At 53.2% G+C, this 17,230-nt stretch overlaps 1 protein-coding gene across 6 annotated transcripts in view; it reads right to left on the bottom strand.

Annotated features, from left to right (window-relative positions):
* The window catches only part of LOC138810698 (uncharacterized), a 162,302-nt gene that overhangs the window by 91,920 nt on the left and 53,152 nt on the right, over positions 1–17,230 (bottom strand). The gene's annotated exons all lie outside the window — the stretch shown is intronic.

The following is a 17,230-nucleotide window of genomic DNA, read 5'->3' as shown; positions in this document are numbered from 1 at the left end:
GTGGTAATGTGGCTTAAGTGGTAGAGTATTAGCCTTGAGCAAAAGAAGTTCAGGGACAGTGCCCAAGCCCCATGACTAACAACGACAACAAAAAAGATAGTTATAGTACTGAAAAGGCAGATTAGAAAATCTTTCAAAAAATAACAATATAAAATGTCCTATAATAAGGTCATGGCTAATTACAGTGTCTATATCCTTCCAATTATTATATTGTGAATCCCTTGTATGTCAGTAAAGCTGTAAAGATACATGGCTGTGATCATAAACAAGTGTAGTCATACACAGCTGTAAACCATCCACAGGTAATAAAAACAATGGTAGGAATATTTAATCAGATAGAACTTTTGGTAGGTACAAAAAAAGCAAGTTATAAAGAGAATGAATATTACAATTCGACTTTTGTACATCTTGTGTACATTTAAAGTCGTATAAAATTGGGTGCTCATAACTATAATCCTAGCTACTCAAGAGGCTGATAGCTGATGATCTCTGTTCCAAGTGGAGGTGTGACTTCAGTAACTAGAAAATGTTAGCCTTAGCCAAAAAGAAAAAAAAAATCCAAGCAAGAGCACAAGGCCCTGAGTTTAAGCCCCATTATCAGTACAAAATTAAAATAAAATAGAAAACACACACACACACACACACACACACACACACACACACACACACACACACACACACGACCTTACAGGTGGCTGTGGGGAGCAGGGAGCACAGATGACAAAGAATTCCTCTGTTTGATGCTTCCTGTCTGTTTTCCTGAAGGAACGATGGTTCCTTTAAAAGGACTGTGAGCTCTTGCCAATCTGGCTGCGGGGCTGAATCATTTTCCAGTGGTGTCATTTCCTGACACAGAGCCAACTGGAAAGGGAACTAAGTGACTGCCCTTTGTTCTAGGAGACTTCTTTGCTCTGGGTCCCAGGGATGATAGACTGACTATTCAACAGTAGAAGGATTCAGAGGAAGCAGCCCAATTGTCTGTGTGTGGGAGCTCAGAAACCCACAGGGCTGTGCATAAAGCCACACAAGAGCAGAGAGAGTCCCTACCTTGACACTTGGGAGTTGCAGGGCCCCCATTTTCCCATTCAAATCAAATCAGATCAGATCAATTCCTTCTGAAACATCTTTGTATGATCATCTTTGTTTCCTCCTCAGCATCCCTAATTGTGCTGAGGTTGGAGCAATGGCCTTCCCCAGAACTCTCCTTGCTTTTCAAACCTCAGTGTCAATCAGAAACTAGGAATGGTGGGGTGCCCATAATCCTAGCTACTCAGGAGGCTGAGATCTAATGATCATGGTCCAAAACCAGCCTGGACAGGAAATTCTCTGAGACCTCTCATCTCCAATTAACCACCAAAAAGCTGGTAGTGAAGCTGTGGCTCAAGAGGTAGAGCATTACCACTTGGCAAAAAAGCTCCAGGACAGAGTCTAGACCCCAATTTCTAGCCTCAATATCAGAAGAAAAAAATAATAATGCAACTAGCACATACCACAGGGATGCACATTTTCCAATTACTCCATCATTGCTCTATGCATTGTGGCCTCTCTGGGTAACTGTACAAAGATATGGAAACACACAGCCTTGAGTGAAGACAAGTAGGCAGGCAAGCAATCACTCAGTCTCGTTATTACTAAAGGGAGGAAATCCAAACTCTGTTTTCTCTGTGGTTCTGAAAACTTTTCCACACACTGGGCAGCAGAGGGATTCTCTTCCTTCCCACATGGAAATCTGCATGCCCAGGACCAGGAGTCCTCACTAAAGACCTCTCCAAATCCAAGAGTGATTTAGAATCTGTGGTGTCTGTTCCAAAGGATTCTTGGCAATTAATTAAAGTCTTGCTATTTAATTTAACTGAAAAACCAGGTTGCCTTATAAGAAAAAATATGTTTCATTCTGGCTCTTTTTTTGTCTTTACATCTGAGCAAAAGTTCTGATAAATCGCTTTGGATCAAATGAGCCATCTCTGAGGACTGCAAAAGACAGGAAAGGGAACCTGAGGCTCAGCTCCTCCTTCCCCCATCTCCAAAGCAGCTTGGCTTTGAACTTACATAAAACAGTGAAGGAAGAACTGAAGGAGACCCAGAGGTAAGACAATCCTTCCCAGGAACCCGGGATGATGGGAAAATCTAAGAGAACAATGCAAAACAGTAACACTTCCAAAGATCTGGCCTTGTGTCTGTCTGCCTGACCCTGCAAAACAGGACTGCATGCAGCCACTTGCAATACTAACTGTGTGCTCATGAAAGCAAAAGGCCGTAAAGGGTCAAGAGGTCAGAGGGCGTGGGGCCTATGGGTTGGTGAGGTCAATGGGGACTGGGCATCGCTGAGTGGGGGGGTGGGGGAGGGCCTGTGATGTCACGTGACCTCACTTCCTTGGCGACCAACAGCCACAGAACTCAGAACCCCAGTTGCCCTCGACTGAGGAGACGGCATCTTCTTGCCTTCTCTTGCACAGAGGGAAAGGCGACTATGTTTAGCTGCTGTTGTCCATGGCTTAGAGGCCGTGGGAGACACCCTGAACGTAGCCACCACCCCGAACGTGGCCACGAGGCTCCTCGTGCTCAGAGCGCTCCGCAGCGCCTGAGACAGTGGGCCAGATCACACGCCACGCCAACAAGAGTATTTGGCAGGCGGCGTTCACGCGTATCACACAGCCCACGGGATGTGTCGGGCCCTGAACGCCCCATGGCCCACGTACGGGCCGATCGTCACGGACCAGGCCTGGGCTCTGTCGGGCTACCCATGACCGCGGCACTGCTGCTCAGTCCTGGAGAGGTTCGGCGAGGCCAGCCCACCACTGTGAGTACCCTGAGCCCAGAGGATGCCCTGCCCCGTGGAGACCACATGGCTGTCCCATGGGCCGGGCCAGACAGTTGGGGCCACAGCTCTGATAGCCTCAATTCCACGGATGAACCACTGCCTCCACTCAGTCCGGGGGAGGTTCACCGCTCATGGGCTGGTCCAGACTATCAGGGCCACAGCTCTGACAGCTTCTCTTCCACCAAGGCGCCGCTTCCTCTGCTCAGCCCCGGGGAGGTTCGCCACAGCCAGCCTGCGACTAACACCGTGAGTGCCCTGATCAACTCCAAGTCCTTCCTCTTCTGCCCAGGCCCGGGTGTGACTGTGCTCAGGCCTGGGCAGCAGTGGGCCTCCATGGGGTCTGCACAGGGATGACTGATAACGCACAGGGGCCTGTCAGAACCAGAGCCCTCTCTCTTGGCACCTTGCCACGGGTGTCTAGGAGGGAAACATTCCTGAGCTGTCCCCACCCTCCTCTCATTTGCCCTGCTCCTGCCAGTGCCTAAGAGCCATCAACCCTGCAAGATCATGGGGCTCACTGCTGTCCAGGGAGGGCCGGGTCCCTAAGACTTCCACCCAGCCACAAACAGCCCCAACAGCGGCCACACACCACGTCCCTCCCTCCCTCCCATCCTCACCTTCACGCTTCTTGCTGACCCTGTGGCCTCCCCTGTCTTTGCAGGCCTCCTCACGGGACCTAGGCCAGGACAACACCCGCTGGACCAACGTCACGTACACCCGGACCATCAGGCGCAGGCGTTGGTCAGTCACCCGGGTGAGTGTGGATGTGTGTCCATTCCTCCAAGGACATCTAGCCCACACATCACACTCACACTGGGCCGCGCTTGGACAAAGTCATGCAGGGCTGTCTCTGCCAGCCCCACAAAGCAATAGCTCCCACTGCAGACCCTGTACTGCCTTGGCAGGGACAAACCACTGCCAAACAGTCCATCACCCAGTGTAATCCAGCTCCATGCCCCCTAGCCACACTTGCCAACCACTCTAACACTCACCACACGAGAAAGCGGCTGGCTGCCCACATGTGCACCTAGGCAGCTCTTGGGCTTTGGCTGCATTGCCACATGTCCCCTCCTGCCTACTCCTGGGCTCACCCACCACCTCTCAGCCCTTGTGCCAGGGACCTAACAGCTTCTGCACCGTCGGTAGGCTTTCCCTGCCCATCATCATGTGGGAGGCTTGCTTCGAGCAACTTAAAGGACACACATACTATTGCAGGCTCCCAGTGTCCTGTGTGTGTGTGTGTGTGTGTGTGTGTGTGTGTGTGTGTGTGTGTGTGTGTGTGTGTGTGTGTGTGTGTGTATTCGAGTTAGCCTGTGTGTATGGGAGCAGGAGTGCATGTGTGTGCTGGTGTGCAGGTATATGTATGTGTTAGAGAGAGAAAGAGACACAGACAGAGACAGAGAGACAGAGGGAGGGACAGGGACAGGGACAGAGAAAAAACCCATGCCCGCTTTTCCCATGCCCTCCTAAGGCAGTGGGGTTTGTTCTGAGCTCCAGCTCTCCCCCAAGCCTCCAGCGGGGTTCTCCCGTCTTTTTCGAAAATCCAAGCAATTCTGTATCTCCCTAGACTGAAAACGGGCTGCTGGTCCTGAGCCTGGAGGAAACTTCTTGGAGCTGGCAAATGAGGATTACTTCTTCCCAGGGGGTTGTGGACCCAACACCTGGGCTTCTGCAGAGCCGCGGCTCCTTGGCCCCCATGGAAGCACTGTGCCCCAGGCTAGAGGCTGTGAGTGTGACCAGGTGAGCATCATCCTGCAAGGCTCTGGCTGCCATGGGCAAGCCACAGCTCAGCGAGACTCTTTCCTGGGCAGGCGGGAGGGTGGGTGTGTAGCAAGCACTGGAGGACCTTCACTGTGCTGTGGCCCCTTTGCCTTTTCCTCAGGTGCTCGGTGGCTGGCTGGGTGCTGCTGAGCCTTAGCCCCAGGCCAGATGGATGCCAATGTGGGCTGCAAATGCCCATCGGGAGCTCTCCCAGAGAATGGTCTCTGATGCAGCTGCTGCCATTGATCAGCCCTGACCAGCCAAAGCCGGTGAGTCCCGGACTGGGCCCCTCATCCTTCCTCCTTTGGGGGCAGGCAGACAGTCTACACAGACCCAGAACCCTCTCTCTAGGAGGCAATTCTGGCCACACCATCACCTCTCCTCCTGCAAGCCCTGGGACACACTGGCACACTCACTGGCCAGGCATCAGCCCTGCCGGTCCATGGGGCCCGCTGCTGTCCAGGAAGTGCCTAGTCCCTAAAGCTTCCATAAACAGCCATAAACAGCCCCAACATTGGCCATACACCATGTCCCTCTCTCCCTCCCACTTTCACCTTCATGCTTCTTGCTGGCTTCTTGCTGGCCATCCCTGTCTTTGCAGACCTGCATACAGGACATGATTCAGGACAACCGCAGCTGGACCTCCATCACATACAGCATCACTGTCAGGCCCTGGCTTTGTCAATCATGTGGATGAGTGTTGATGCGTGTTGGTTCCTCCAAGGACATCCAACCCACACAACACACTCACACTGGGCTGGGCTTGGACAGAGTCATGTGTCACCCTCCAGCCCCAGCACTTCCTTGGTAGGGACACTGCTGCCAAACAGTTCAGCACCCAATGTAATCCAGGCCCCCATCTCCATGCCCTCTAGCCACACCACACCTACCCACAACTCTGACACTCACCACACGTGAAAGCGGCTCGCTGCCCAAATGTGAACCTATGTAGCTCTTGGGCTTTGGCCCAATTGTCACATTTCCCCTCCTGTCTGGTCCTGGGTTCACCCACTGCCTCTCAGCCCTTGTGCCAGGGACCTAACAGCTTCTGCACTTTCTGTGTGCTTTCACCATTCATCATCAGGCTGGAGGCTCACTTTAAGCAAACTCAAAGTGCTCACTTACAGCTGCAGGCTCCCGGTGTGAGTGTGTGTGTGTGTGTGTGTGTGTGTGTGTGTGTGTGTGTGTGTGTGTGTGTGTGTGTGTGTGTTTGTGTATGTGTGGATTCCAGCTAGACTAGTGGTGTGCGAGTGGGAGAACATGTGTGTGCTGGGTGTGGGTGTATGTGTTCGAAAGACAGAGAAAGAGAGACAGAGAGAGAGAGAGAGAGAGCGAGACAAAGACAGAGACTGAGACAGAGAGACAGCGACAGAGACAGACAAACAGAGATAGAGACAGAGAGAGGGAACACATGCCTGCCTTTCCCACGCCTTCCTACGGCAGGGAGTTTGTTCTGAGTTCTAGCCCACCCCCAAGCCTCGAGCAGGTTGATTATAGCTTCTTTGAAAAACCAAACAACTCTGCGGTCTCCCCAGGCTGAAAACATTATGCCGGTCTGGAGCAGAGAGGATTTGTACAACCTATGGCAAATGTGCATGATGACACCGTCTTTGCAGGGCATTGAATACCGGGCACCGGCCCCTCTGCACAGCCAGGGATCTTTGGGACCAAGGGAGGCACTGTGCTCCAGTCAAGAGGCCCTGCCTGTGACCAGGTGAGCCTCATCCTGCAAGGCACTGGCTGCCACGGGCAAGCCACAGCTCATCCAGGCTCTCACCCGGGCAGCTGGGAGGGTGGGTGTGGAGCAAGAACTGCCAGGACCCTCAGTCTGCTGTGGCCTCTTTGACTGCCGTTTCCTCCAGGTGCTTGGTGGCTGACTGTCACCCCTACCTCGGTTTGCTGAGCCGGAACTGGTTCCACAGCCACAGTCCGTGTAGACGGAAGGATGGGCTCCTGATGCCCATAGGGAGCTGTACCACAGGGTGCTCGTGCATGCAGCTGTCGCTGCCATTGCGTAGCCCTGTGGTGGTTTGCCCTGACCAGCCAAGGCCTGTGAGTCACCTACTGTGCCCTCGTCCTCCTTCCCCAGGGGCAGGCGGGAGGACTCCCCAGACCCAGAACCCTCTCTCTAGACTCGGAGGCAATCCTGGCCTCACCATCACCTCTCCTCCTACAAACCTTGTGGCACACTTACTCACTAACTGCCCAGCCAGCAGCCCTGCAAGGCGTGGGGCTTGGTGCTGTCTGGGGAGATGCTAGGGCCCAACGTTTCCAGGGGGCCACACCCAGCCTCAACAGTGGCCACTTGTCATGCCCTTGTCTTCCTCCCTGCCTCCCTTCTTTCCCTCCTTAAGCTTCTTGCTGGCCTCCTGACCATTCTTCCTCTCTTTTCAGACCTGCACCACATTGACTACATTGCCCCACCACATGGTGGCAAGGCCTGGCTTCACCCGGATATATTGTTCTCTCCTATGGAGATGCCAACTCCCAACCTCCCCTTCTGGTTGCATCATCTGGAGCCTACTGATGCAGAGGCTGCAGGTGAGGGACACTGGCCCCGGAGCTGTTCCTTCCAAGGAAGGGATAGCCTGTCCTACTTACACCCATGAGCCCAGGTGCCTGAGCGAGCGTGCATGCATGCAAGTGCACTCCCACAGTCACATGCAACTCAGGCTTGTACAAGGGCACAGGAGAGTGTGTTGTATATGGGGGCCAGATCTGGAGCACAGTGTGTGTGTATGGAGAGGAGGCCCGACATCTGGGAAAGACCCAGAACCATCCGTTGTTGGATGCCTTAGGGACCTCCATCCACCTTGGGCCGCCTCAGGGGGCAGAGCTCGGTCTGCAAGGCAGCAGGCAGGGCTGTGTCCCGACTCCACCATGGGCTCTATACCTGCTCTGCTCCTCTTGCAGCTGCGGGGCCAGCTCCAGCCCAGCTGTGCTAACATCTGCTGACTGCGCTCCGCCAGTGCCACTGGCCAGACCAAAGCCAGCATGACCAATGCCTTCACCACAAACAAGCAGCCAAAGGCCTCTTCACACCACGCCACAACGAAGCCTTCACCTGGAGCAGCCCTTGCCACACCCCTACCTGCCCTGGTTATCACTAATCATCTCCCTTCAGTACCTAGACCCCCTGTTTATCTACTCTTATTTATTAAAGTTTATTGAAAAAGATCAAAAGGCACACAAGGTCCTCTCATGAAACAAACAAAGAGCGTTCCACTCTGTGGCTTCCAGTGGTTTCCCAGGTGGCCAAGCAGTTGGCACTGTCTACTAGGAAGCACATTCCTCAACCACTCCCCTTAACTGGACCTCCCCACTCCTCTGCTGCTGCTTCATGGCAGCCAAGGGACTTGTCAATCTGCCCTTGTCTTCATTCCTTACCTCCCTGGTGGCTCCTTATCTGCCCTCCGAGGAGGAGTAGTAGTAGTAGTAGTAGTAGTAGTAGTAGTAGTAGTAGCAGGAGGAATAATAATAATAATAATAATAATAGTTATAGTAGTAGTGCTAGTAGACCTAGTATTCTTAGTAGTTCTAATAGGCTCTGATTCAAGTCACAAGTCTCTGTGTCCCAACAGGAATTGAAAGGCAGAACAGAACTCACCAGACAAAAGAGAAAGCCTAGCAATCCTCCCAGGGTGGCATGGACTTTCAGAGGACAGGAGTGCAGAGGAGTGCACACACAAAGAAGGGCCTACTCCAGCCGCTGTCTGGTCCAATGTGGGGAGAACTTCCCTGGAGGGTACATGTTGGGAACGCCATTCCTTGGGCCCGAAGCACACAAAAGGCCTACCAGCAGCTGTCTTGATCAGGGATCCATGAGGGGCAAAGAGAAAAGGAGAGCCCGTTGATCCAAAGGACATGAGGCCCTGGGTTCAATTCCTCAGCACCACATAACCAAAAAGGCAAAAAAGCCGGAAGTGGCGCTGTGGCTCAAGTGGTAGAGCGCTAGCCTTGAGCTGAAGAGCTGAGGGACAGCGCCCAGGCCCAGAGATCAGGCCCCACGACAGGAACCCCCCTCAAAAAAAAAAAATCAGAATTAGAGTAGAAACACAATGTCCCCTTGTATAGGGTCCTTCAGATTCCCAGGGAGATGTGGAGTGGAAAGCTTGTTTGGTCTCTTGGGTGCACACCGGCCTGCCAGGTGGGAAGGGTGGTCACGCGCCCCTCAACCCCCAGACTCCCACCGTGACTGTGTGCTCATGAAGGCAAAAGGCCGTAAAGGGTCAAGAGGTCAGAGGGCGTGGGGCCTATGGGTTGGTGAGGTCAATGGGGACTGGGCATCGCTGAGTGGGGGGGTGGGGGAGGGCCTGTGATGTCACGTGACCTCACTTCCTTGGTGACCAACAGCCACAGAACTCAGAACCCCAGTTGCCCTCGACTGAGGAGACGGCATCTTCTTGCCTTCTCTTGCACAGAGGGAAAGGCGACTATGTTTAGCTGCTGTTGTCCATGGCTTAGAGGCCGTGGGAGACACCCTGAACGTGGCCACCACCCCGAACGTGGCCACGAGGCTCCTCGTGCTCAGAGCGCTCCGCAGCGCCTGAGACAGTGGGCCAGATCACACGCCACGCCAACAAGAGTATTTGGCAGGCGGCGTTCACGCGTATCACACAGCCCACGGGATGTGTCGGGCCTTGAACGCCCCATGGCCCACGTACGGGCCGATCGTCACGGACCAGGCCTGGGCTCTGTCGGGCTACCCATGACTGCGGCACCGCTGCTCAGTCCTGGAGAGGTTCGGCGAGGCCAGCCCACCACTGTGAGTACCCTGAGCCCAGAGGATGCCCTGCCCCGTGGAGACCACATGGCTGTCCCATGGGCCGGGCCAGACAGTTGGGGCCACAGCTCTGATAGCCTCAATTCCACGGATGAACCACTGCCTCCACTCAGTCCGGGGGAGGTTCACCGCTCATGGGCTGGTCCAGACTATCAGGGCCACAGCTCTGACAGCTTCTCTTCCACCAAGGCGCCGCTTCCTCTGCTCAGCCCCGGGGAGGTTCGCCACAGCCAGCCTGCGACTAACACCGTGAGTGCCCTGATCAACTCCAAGTCCTTCCTCTTCTGCCCAGGCCCGGGTGTGACTGTGCTCAGGCCTGGGCAGCAGTGGGCCTCCATGGGGTCTGCACAGGGATGACTGATAACGCACAGGGGCCTGTCAGAACCAGAGCCCTCTCTCTTGGCACCTTGCCACGGGTGTCTAGGAGGGAAACATTCCTGAGCTGTCCCCACCCTCCTCTCATTTGCCCCGCTCCTGCCAGTGCCTAAGAGCCATCAACCCTGCAAGATCATGGGGCTCACTGCTGTCCAGGGAGGGCCGGGTCCCTAAGACTTCCACCCAGCCACAAACAGCCCCAACAGCGGCCACACACCACGTCCCTCCCTCCCTCCCATCCTCACCTTCACGCTTCTTGCTGACCCTGTCTTTGCAGGCCTCCTCACGGGACCTAGGCCAGGACAACACCCGCTGGACCAACGTCACGTACAACCGGACCATCAGGCGCAGGCGTTGGTCAGTCACCCGGGTGAGTGTGGATGTGTGTCCATTCCTCCAAGGACATCTAGCCCACACATCACACTCACACTGGGCCGCGCTTGGACAAAGTCATGCAGGGCTGTCTCTGCCAGCCCCACAAAGCAATAGCTCCCACTGCAGACCCTGTACTGCCTTGGCAGGGACAAACCACTGCCAAACAGTCCATCACCCAGTGTAATCCAGCTCCATGCCCCCTAGCCACACTTGCCAACCACTCTAACACTCACCACACGAGAAAGCGGCTGGCTGCCCACATGTGCACCTAGGCAGCTCTTGGGCTTTGGCTGCATTGCCACATGTCCCCTCCTGCCTACTCCTGGGCTCACCCACCACCTCTCAGCCCTTGTGCCAGGGACCTAACAGCTTCTGCACCGTCGGTAGGCTTTCCCTGCCCATCATCATGTGGGAGGCTTGCTTCGAGCAACTTAAAGGACACACATACTATTGCAGGCTCCCAGTGTCCTGTGTGTGTGTGTGTGTGTATTCGAGTTAGCCTGTGTGTATGGGAGCAGGAGTGCATGTGTGTGCTGGTGTGCAGGTATATGTATGTGTTAGAGAGAGAAAGAGACACAGACAGAGACAGAGAGACAGAGGGAGGGACAGGGACAGGGACAGAGAAAAAACCCATGCCCGCTTTTCCCATGCCCTCCTAAGGCAGTGGGGTTTGTTCTGAGCTCCAGCTCTCCCCCAAGCCTCCAGCGGGGTTCTCCCGTCTTTTTCGAAAATCCAAGCAATTCTGTATCTCCCTAGACTGAAAACGGGCTGCTGGTCCTGAGCCTGGAGGAAACTTCTTGGAGCTGGCAAATGAGGATTACTTCTTCCCAGGGGGTTGTGGACCCAACACCTGGGCTTCTGCAGAGCCGCGGCTCCTTGGCCCCCATGGAAGCACTGTGCCCCAGGCTAGAGGCTGTGAGTGTGACCAGGTGAGCATCATCCTGCAAGGCTCTGGCTGCCATGGGCAAGCCACAGCTCAGCGAGACTCTTTCCTGGGCAGGCGGGAGGGTGGGTGTGTAGCAAGCACTGGAGGACCTTCACTGTGCTGTGGCCCCTTTGCCTTTTCCTCAGGTGCTCGGTGGCTGGCTGGGTGCTGCTGAGCCTTAGCCCCAGGCCAGATGGATGCCAATGTGGGCTGCAAATGCCCATCGGGAGCTCTCCCAGAGAATGGTCTCTGATGCAGCTGCTGCCATTGATCAGCCCTGACCAGCCAAAGCCGGTGAGTCCCAGACTGGGCCCCTCATCCTTCCTCCTTTGGGGGCAGGCAGACAGTCTACACAGACCCAGAACCCTCTCTCTAGGAGGCAATTCTGGCCACACCATCACCTCTCCTCCTGCAAGCCCTGGGACACACTGGCACACTCACTGGCCAGGCATCAGCCCTGCCGGTCCATGGGGCCCGCTGCTGTCCAGGAAGTGCCTAGTCCCTAAAGCTTCCATAAACAGCCATAAACAGCCCCAACATTGGCCATACACCATGTCCCTCTCTCCCTCCCACTTTCACCTTCATGCTTCTTGCTGGCTTCTTGCTGGCCATCCCTGTCTTTGCAGACCTGCATAGAGGACATGATTCAGGACAACCGCAGCTGGACCTCCATCACATACAGCATCACTGTCAGGCCCTGGCTTTGTCAATCATGTGGATGAGTGTTGATGCGTGTTGGTTCCTCCAAGGACATCCAACCCACACAACACACTCACACTGGGCTGGGCTTGGACAGAGTCATGTGTCACCCTCCAGCCCCAGCACTTCCTTGGTAGGGACACTGCTGCCAAACAGTTCAGCACCCAATGTAATCCAGGCCCCCATCTCCATGCCCTCTAGCCACACCACACCTACCCACAACTCTGACACTCACCACACGTGAAAGCGGCTCGCTGCCCAAATGTGAACCTATGTAGCTCTTGGGCTTTGGCCCAATTGTCACATTTCCCCTCCTGTCTGGTCCTGGGTTCACCCACTGCCTCTCAGCCCTTGTGCCAGGGACCTAACAGCTTCTGCACTTTCTGTGTGCTTTCACCATTCATCATCAGGCTGGAGGCTCACTTTAAGCAAACTCAAAGTGCTCACTTACAGCTGCAGGCTCCCGGTGTGAGTGTGTGTGTGTGTGTGTGTGTGTGTGTGTTTGTGTATGTGTGGATTCCAGCTAGACTAGTGGTGTGCGAGTGGGAGAACATGTGTGTGCTGGGTGTGGGTGTATGTATTCGAAAGACAGAGAAAGAGAGACAGAGAGAGAGAGAGAGAGCGAGACAAAGACAGAGACTGAGACAGAGAGACAGCGACAGAGACAGACAAACAGAGATAGAGACAGAGAGAGGGAACACATGCCTGCCTTTCCCACGCCTTCCTACGGCAGGGAGTTTGTTCTGAGTTCTAGCCCACCCCCAAGCCTCGAGCAGGTTGATTATAGCTTCTTTGAAAAACCAAACAACTCTGCGGTCTCCCCAGGCTGAAAACATTATGCCGGTCTGGAGCAGAGAGGATTTGTACAACCTATGGCAAATGTGCATGATGACACCGTCTTTGCAGGGCATTGAATACCGGGCACCGGCCCCTCTGCACAGCCAGGGATCTTTGGGACCAAGGGAGGCACTGTGCTCCAGTCAAGAGGCCCTGCCTGTGACCAGGTGAGCCTCATCCTGCAAGGCACTGGCTGCCACGGGCAAGCCACAGCTCATCCAGGCTCTCACCCGGGCAGCTGGGAGGGTGGGTGTGGAGCAAGAACTGCCAGGACCCTCAGTCTGCTGTGGCCTCTTTGACTGCCGTTTCCTCCAGGTGCTTGGTGGCTGACTGTCACCCCTACCTCGGTTTGCTGAGCCGGAACTGGTTCCACAGCCACAGTCCGTGTAGACGGAAGGATGGGCTCCTGATGCCCATAGGGAGCTGTACCACAGGGTGCTCGTGCATGCAGCTGTCGCTGCCATTGCGTAGCCCTGTGGTGGTTTGCCCTGACCAGCCAAGGCCTGTGAGTCACCTACTGTGCCCTCGTCCTCCTTCCCCAGGGGCAGGCGGGAGGACTCCCCAGACCCAGAACCCTCTCTCTAGACTCGGAGGCAATCCTGGCCTCACCATCACCTCTCCTCCTACAAACCTTGTGGCACACTTACTCACTAACTGCCCAGCCAGCAGCCCTGCAAGGCGTGGGGCTTGGTGCTGTCTGGGGAGATGCTAGGGCCCAACGTTTCCAGGGGGCCACACCCAGCCTCAACAGTGGCCACTTGTCATGCCCTTGTCTTCCTCCCTGCCTCCCTTCTTTCCCTCCTTAAGCTTCTTGCTGGCCTCCTGACCATTCTTCCTCTCTTTTCAGACCTGCACCACATTGACTACATTGCCCCACCACATGGTGGCAAGGCCTGGCTTCACCCGGATATATTGTTCTCTCCTATGGAGATGCCAACTCCCAACCTCCCCTTCTGGTTGCATCATCTGGAGCCTACTGATGCAGAGGCTGCAGGTGAGGGACACTGGCCCCGGAGCTGTTCCTTCCAAGGAAGGGATAGCCTGTCCTACTTACACCCATGAGCCCAGGTGCCTGAGCGAGCGTGCATGCATGCAAGTGCACTCCCACAGTCACATGCAACTCAGGCTTGTACAAGGGCACAGGAGAGTGTGTTGTATATGGGGGCCAGATCTGGAGCACAGTGTGTGTGTATGGAGAGGAGGCCCGACATCTGGGAAAGACCCAGAACCATCCGTTGTTGGATGCCTTAGGGACCTCCATCCACCTTGGGCCGCCTCAGGGGGCAGAGCTCGGTCTGCAAGGCAGCAGGCAGGGCTGTGTCCCGACTCCACCATGGGCTCTATACCTGCTCTGCTCCTCTTGCAGCTGCGGGGCCAGCTCCAGCCCAGCTGTGCTAACATCTGCTGACTGCGCTCCGCCAGTGCCACTGGCCAGACCAAAGCCAGCATGACCAATGCCTTCACCACAAACAAGCAGCCAAAGGCCTCTTCACACCACGCCACAACGAAGCCTTCACCTGGAGCAGCCCTTGCCACACCCCTACCTGCCCTGGTTATCACTAATCATCTCCCTTCAGTACCTAGACCCCCTGTTTATCTACTCTTATTTATTAAAATTTATTGAAAAAGATCAAAAGGCACACAAGGTCCTCTCATGAAACAAACAAAGAGCGTTCCACTCCGTGGCTTCCAGTGGTTTCCCAGGTGGCCAAGCAGTTGGCACTGTCTACTAGGAAGCACATTCCTCAACCACTCCCCTTAACTGGACCTCCCCACTCCTCTGCTGCTGCTTCATGGCAGCCAAGGGACTTGTCAATCTGCCCTTGTCTTCATTCCTTACCTCCCTGGTGGCTCCTTATCTGCCCTCCTAGTAGTAGTAGTAGTAGTAGTAGTAGCAGGAGGAATAATAATAATAATAGTTATAGTAGTAGTGCTAGTAGACCTAGTATTCTTAGTAGTTCTAATAGGCTCTGATTCAAGTCACAAGTCTCTGTGTCCCAACAGGAATTGAAAGGCAGAACAGAACTCACCAGACAAAAGAGAAAGCCTAGCAATCCTCCCAGAGTGGCATGGACTTTCAGAGGACAGGAGTGCAGAGGAGTGCACACACAAAGAAGGGCCTACTCCAGCCGCTGTCTGGTCCAATGTGGGGAGAACTTCCCTGGAGGGTACATGTTGGGAACGCCATTCCTTGGGCCCGAAGCACACAAAAGGCCTACACAGCTGTAAACCATCCACAAGTAATAAAAACAGTGGTAGGAATATTTAATCACATAGAACTTTTGGTAGGTACAAAAAAAGCAAGTTATAAAGAGAATCAATATTACAATTCTACTTTTGTACATCTTGTGTACACTTAAAGTCGTATAAAATTGGGTGCTCATCACTATAATCCTAGCTACTCAAGAGGCTGATAGTTGATGATCTCTGTTCCAAGTGGAAGCGTAACATAAGTAACTAAAAAATGTTAGCCTTAGGCAAAATGAAAAAAAAATCCAAGCAAGAGCACAAGGCACTGAGTTTAAACCCCATTATTAGTACAAAAGTAAAATAAAATAGAAAATACACACACACACACACACACACACACACACACACACACACACACACACACACACACACACAAGACCTTACAGGTGGCTGTGGGGAGCAGGGAGCACAGATGACAAAGAATTCCTCTGTTTGATGCTTCCTGTCTGTTTTCCTGAAGGAACGATGGTTCCTTTAAAAGGACTGTGAGCTCTTTGGAAACAGGGATTTTGCTTTTTCCAATCTGGCTGCGGGGCTGAATCATTTTCCAGTGGTGTCATTTCCTGACACAGAGCCAACTGGAAAGGGAACTAAGTGACTGCCCTTTGTTCTAGGAGACTTCTTTGCTCTGGGTCCCAGGGATGATAGACTGACTATTCAACAGTAGAAGGATTCAGAGGAAGCAGCCCAATTGTCTGTGTGTGGGAGCTCAGAAACCCACAGGGCTGTGCATAAAGCCACACAAGAGCAGAGAGAGTCCCTATCTTGGCACTTGGGAGTTGCAGGGCCCCCGTTTTCCCATTCAAATCAAATCAGATCAGATCAATTCCTTCTGAAACATCTTTGTATGATCATCTTTGTTTCCTCCTCAGCATCCCTAATTGTGCTGAGGTTGGAGCAATGGCCTTCCCCAGAACTCTCCTTGCTTTTCAAACCTCAGTGTCAATCAGAAACTAGGAATGGTGGGGTGCCCATAATCCTAGCTACTCAGGAGGCTGAGATCTAATGATCATGGTCCAAAACCAGCCTGGACAGGAAATTCTCTGAGACCTCTCATCTCCAATTAACCACCAAAAAGCTGGTAGTGAAGCTGTGGCTCAAGAGGTAGAGCATTACCACTTGGCAAAAAAGCTCCAGGACAGAGTCTAGACCCCAATTTCTAGCCTCAATATCAGAAGAAAAAAATAATAATGCAACTAGCACATACCACAGGGATGCACATTTTCCAATTACTCCATCATTGCTCTATGCATTGTGGCCTCTCTGGGTAACTGTACAAAGATATGGAAACACACAGCCTTGAGTGAAGACAAGTAGGCAGGCAAGCAATCACTCAGTCTCGTTATTACTAAAGGGAGGAAATCCGAACTCTGTTTTCTCTGTGGTTCTGAAAACTTTTCCACAGACTGGGCAGCAGAGGGATTCTCTGCCTTCCCACATGGAAATCTGCATGCCCAGGACCAAGGAGTCCTCACTAAAGACCTCTCCAAATGCAAGAGTGATTTAGAATCTGTGGTGTCTGTTCCAAAGGATTCTTGGCAATTAATTAAAGTCTTGCTATTTAATTTAACTGAGAAGCCAGGTTGCCTTATAAGAAAAAATATCTTTCATTCTGTCTCTCTCTTTTTTTTTTCTTTAAATCTGAGCAAAAGTTCTGATAAATCGCTTTGGATCAAATGAGCCACCTCTGAGGACTGCAAAAGACAAGAAAGGTAACCTGAGGCTCAGCTCCTCCTTCCCCCATCTCCAAAGCAGCTTGGCTTTGAACTTATATAAAACAGTGAAGGAAGAACTGAAGGAGACACAGAAGTAAGACAAAAAAAAAAAAAAAGATGAGAGTGTGGCGTAAGTGGTAGAGTACGTGCCTAGCAAGCATGGGGCCTTGAATTCAAAACCCCAGTACTGCCAAAACTCTAAAAGAAGAAACAAAGTATTTATACAAGATCCTTGTGCATGGCTGTGAGCAGGGAGTGCCTGTGCACAACCCCTACACCTAGCAGCCAGCACTGCACTGCCCTGGGTAAGTAGACAGCCAGCAATTAAGTGAATAGACTCCTGCAGGTGTGCATTTGATTTCACTTAACACAATCACTGAGGTGACAAGCCCCACATATTTCTGTCCCTTAGGTAGCAGTAGTGTCACCATGTGGCACATGCTGACCACAGGAGGTGGCAATGCGCAGTGACCCCAGGTTGAAGGTGAAGTGTTGCTGGTTACAGAACCCTGTCCCTACTGCCCCCACTTCTGTCCCAGGCAGGAAGCAGTCTCTCCTTTCTCCGAACTCATTCTCACTGGGCTTACTTCCAGCTGTTTCCACGTCTAGTAACATCCAGACATTGTGTTTCTTTGTCCCACTGTCAGATGATGTGCTGGAGAACTGCTACAATTAACTTCAGTCATCAT

Source organism: Dipodomys merriami, unplaced genomic scaffold, assembly GCF_024711535.1.
Source record: "Dipodomys merriami isolate MVZ:Mamm:240054 unplaced genomic scaffold, mDipMer1.0.p SCAF_104, whole genome shotgun sequence".
NCBI classification, from domain to species: Eukaryota; Metazoa; Chordata; class Mammalia; order Rodentia; family Heteromyidae; genus Dipodomys; species Dipodomys merriami.
This window is presented reverse-complemented; position numbering and strand designations above follow the sequence as displayed.